Source organism: Montipora foliosa, chromosome 8, assembly GCF_036669935.1.
Source record: "Montipora foliosa isolate CH-2021 chromosome 8, ASM3666993v2, whole genome shotgun sequence".
Taxonomy (NCBI): domain Eukaryota; kingdom Metazoa; phylum Cnidaria; class Anthozoa; order Scleractinia; family Acroporidae; genus Montipora; species Montipora foliosa.
This window is the reverse complement of record NC_090876.1, coordinates 32,089,523-32,094,522: the sequence shown is the minus strand read 5'-3', so window position 1 is coordinate 32,094,522 and position 5,000 is coordinate 32,089,523.

The window sequence follows — 5,000 nt, the reverse complement described above, 5'->3', positions numbered from 1 at the left end:
ACACAGTCTCTGAAAACTGCCCACAATGAAATTAACAAAGGACATTGCAGATTTTAATAGAGTGTTTTCACTCACATCATCAATCAGTAACCTTGTTTTTCCACCGAGGTAAAAGAAAACGTTTGCATGAGAATAGAGCTCAATTCCCTGAGAATTAGTTGGGTACACCAACACCCACCCTTATGAAATGAGCAGCGCTGCAGAATGGCTACGGGAAGCGCTGCAAAAGAGCTGTCAAAGGACTGGCTGCAGCACTCACTAATTTTGGCTGCAAAAGCAGCACTCCGAAGCCATGTATCAGCGGTGCAGCCGTGCAGAACTTGACAAAAGGTGCTGCAAAGTCGCTGCAAACAGTCTTCAAAAATTGAGGAAATGTTTGACCGCATTTGCAGTGCTTTGGAAAAGCAAACCATTTTACCATCTTGGTGCAGTGTTACTGATGATCAAACACGTAACCAGAACTATTTATAGTTTTACAGATCATGTCGTTTATTTTCATGCACTAAGAACAACCGTAGCATACATTTAAATATTACTGTATTGATTGAGATACATGTAACAGATAAACTGATTTTGGCACACGATTAGCCAGTTTCACAGTTGTGTAATTTTTCACCAACAGGGACACGACAGGAAGGTCACGCAGCAGAAAGAAAATGCCTTGTGTTGATCGTTATTTTGTATATCTAGTGTTTGCAACACAACATATGTTCTTTAATCCATAGTTGCTGCATTGTCATGTCGTGTATTACTGCAGATCGATGGTCTTCTTCTTTTGCCAACTGGTACTTGAGTTTCCTCTTAGCAGTTCCTCTCTTGTTACAAATTGTCTTAGCATAATTAATTCGTTCTTAAACTTTCCAGACGGTAGCCTAGCCTTTGGCATATGCAGGAGAAAAGAAAGAGGGAGAAACGAGGGTTTAATAATAAATCCAGAAATGGTTCCTTTTGAATAGTCTGTACACATCGATAGTGAAAAGTTTGAACTGGCCCTTCTGATAAATTTTATAGCGCTGCAATAAAGTTCCCAATATCTGTCTTGTGTAGACAAATGTGACGGTAGTTACCATCCCTTGTAGAACCAGACACTGTGTAATCTATGTAAATCCTATGTAACAACCATATGTAAATGGTATGTTATGATATACGTGTAGATATATTTGATATAGAGGCCTTATTTAAAGCCTATGTTATACATATGCCTCATCTATTTATTTTGAAAGGAAATGCTATGTTTTAGCTAGTCAAATGGAACTTTTACATAGCATATGTAGAGGCTATGTTATGGGGTTTTTTTTTGTCCAAAAATAAAAATAGTTTCTACATGGATTTGAAACAGAAAATATGCAACACATACATTTAGTCACAGGAACCTTTTTTCAATTCCCAACCTGGGTTATATTTGTGATTTCAGTGGGAATTTCCCAAACTGGGAAAGTTATACCAAAACCAATCTTGGGTTTAATGAAACCCAACTTAACCCCAAGAATGGGATAATAGTGGCCCAATATAATCCCAAAGATGGGATTATACTGACCCAATATAACCTTAAGAATGGGATTATACTGATCCAACATAATCCCAAAGATGGGATTATTCTAACCCAATATAACCCCAAGAATGGGATTATACTGGCCCAACATTATCAAAAGGATGGGATTATACTGGCCCAATATAACCCCAAAAATGGGATTATACTGGCCCAATATAACCCCAAGAATGGGATTATACTGGCCCAACATTATCACAAGGATGGGATTATACTGGCCCAATATAACCCCAAAAATGGGATTATACTGGCCCAATATAACCCCAAGAATGGGATTATACTGGCCCAATTTAACCCCAAGGATGGGATTACACTTGCCCAACATTATCCCAAGGATGGGATTATATTGGCCCAACACAATCCCAACAATGGGATCATAGTGGCCCAACATAACTCCAAGAATGGGATTATACTGACCCCATATACATGTAATCCCAAGCATAGGATGATATTGATCCCCCATACTGGGCCAATATATCCCCAGTAATACCCTCAAGAAAGGTACAAAAATGACCTAGCAACCTATTTAACTCCAAAAATTGAACCCATGCTAGTAACTCATCAAGCTAGAATGACAAATGACCCACAAAAAATACTAACAGTAACATGATGTTTAATTAACTGCACTTGGATTTTAGGTTAACTACTATATCCATACAATACTACAAACATCAAATTCTTCTCAAAATGTCAAACAATAATAATTACAAAATACATCACAGAATCTTGTAATAGTATCGATCCTACAAATAAGTTACATATAGCAACAGAATTAGTACCCATGGCAGTAACTAATTTTGTAATTTATCCTTGTCTTAACCATTTGCAGCTTTGATAAATAAGCTTTAACTTAAGCTAAATCAATGAACTTCATAAATAATAAAACTAGACTATTCACACCTGTTTTCTTCCTTTGCTCATTTCAGCAAGTGGGGTTGACATTATTACTGCATAGCTAAGAAGGACGACATTAAATTTTTACTTTGTAATGAATTCCAAGAGTAAAAATAGGCAGATACTGCAGAGTTTCTCTTCATTGATTAGTCCTTCCAAGCAGTTACATTAAACAAAAGAAGAAGTACCATCTGAGAATGAAAAAAAATTATTTCCAACTACAAAACAAGTGCTGAATTCAAAGCTTTAAAAAAATGGGAAATAAGTACCCTGGACACCTGCATTTCAATGGGGCTACAACTATTTGTTTTAAGATGACCTTCTTAACCAAACGCAAGATTTGAACTCAGTTGGAATCAGATTTACTAGATTACCAATGAATTTCTTTAATTTACCACAAAACATTCACTTCAGAATATTTGTAATAAAATTGTTCCCCTCTCTTAGCTTGTCAACACAAAATAAACAGTTTCTTAAATGGCAATTTCTTTATGAACAGTAACATCATCCAGGAAGCTTACATTTTCCTTGAGTCACATACATGTAGTTGTGCGTAACAAGTTTTTTTAACCAAAACTGACAAAACTGGGGTCTTCAGGGATTGAATGTCACTACCGTCATAAGGAGAGAGTTTTCTTTAAATGGCAATTTCTTTATGAACAGTTATGTCACACAGAGAGCTTACATTATCCTTAAGAGTCACATAGTTGTGCCTAACAAGTTTTTTAACCAAAACTGACTTACTTGACTGGCGGTCAGATTTGTCAAGTTACTCTGTTTGACATCAAACCTTGATTTTAAAATGTCAACAGATTTCTCCCTTGTCAAGAGTTTTCCAAAAACTGCTCTAATTACCACTTGTGACGAGGTTAATGTGGAAGGAGCTTTAATTTCAGATGGACTGCTGGCTCCAGTAGGGGTCCTTGGGGATTCACTGTCACTACTGTCGTAAGGAGAGAGAGTTGATAATGATTCCCCACTGTCTGATACATTTTGGGCAGCATTATCCTAAGCAATGCAAATGAAAACAAGTTGTTGGTGTACTCAATCATGTTAACAACAGTTACTGTCAAGCAGTGACATCAATACACGAATTTGGTGATCGTGGCAACTGTTTTAGCTCAGCCACTTTTAAAACTGAAACAAGTGATACAGAAGAAGGGTGATCAGAGTTCTCAGTAGAGTCTGCTACCTTTTTTTAAAAGCTGTTACAGCTGAGTAAATGTATGCTCTATGGGACCTTGATGTTACAGCTGATCTGGACTCAGTTATACAGTTATGTAGGCTCAATTTTTCTCACTGAACAACAACTCTGCTATGGGTGTGTTTTTTAGTGCAACATGTGACTCAAATATTAATGAGGGTTAAAACAAAATAATGTGGACAAACACTAACCTGTTGTGGTGGTGTTTTATCCAAAGTAGCTCTAAATTTTTTTCCACAGCTTTGTGAAATTGCAGATGTCTTTCTTTTGACATGTTCACGTACTGGCTACAATAAATGATATAAAAATGTTACACTTTTTTTTATTGCCAGCATGATCAGGCTAGCTCTGACAGAACTCCCAAGAGAGAAAAGTCTAAAATGTATGAATAAATTTCTTATAGGTTGTTACAGGCAACCAGATTGGTACTTAAATAGCACAACCTTTTTTTATGAAAAGGGATATACATATCTCTGAGCAATTGCTTTGGAGGTAGACCTAAACAGGATTTACACTTTGAACTAAGAAAAACAATTTCATGGCTTTTAATCAAATCCCACAACTTTCGCGAATGCCAAGACTCAACAGGCCGTTCTTCGCAAACTTCAACTTTTATTTTACTGATGTCGCTCGTCTTCAACCTTTCTTCTCACACAGCTCAACTAACTGACGACGAACAGAACCTTTTGCAAAAAAAACATCCTAACACAATGAATCATTTTTAGAACAAGACGCCGACCGGAAAACGCGGCATAAACATACTTTTACCGATGTATGAACACCTAATCAACTTGTCAGTCGGTTCTGACGATAAACCACTAATTTCCGATTTAAATACAATTTAAGGAATCACAAATTGTTAAAGAAAACTACCGTCACACAATACAACTCAACTTTCTCAACACAACCTCAAAATTGGCATACGTTGGAGACCCATCCCATGATTCAATATTTTGAAGCTTCACACAAATCTTCGCAAATCTCTTTATTTTCCTACTATCAGCTAAAACAAAATTATTTTCCCAAAACTCTGAAATTCCATAACTCTTGCAGTGCTGGAAAGCAAATTTCAACTTCCATAATTTTCCATAACTAAGTGAACCTGGCTTGAGGACAAGTTGCCTTAAATTAAATGGGGCAAATAAAAATGAAAGAAACCATAAAAATATATAACCTTTGAACATTCATCTGCAGGCTTTGCACTAGCAGCTTCAGACTTTCAACTCCCAGGCTTTGAACTTTCAGCATCAGAAACTTGTCCATGCTTTAAATTCCAATCAGAGATGATGATCAGTTAATTCCCCAGATGCAAATATACACCTCCGAACTAACACTATACAAAATGTATGAACA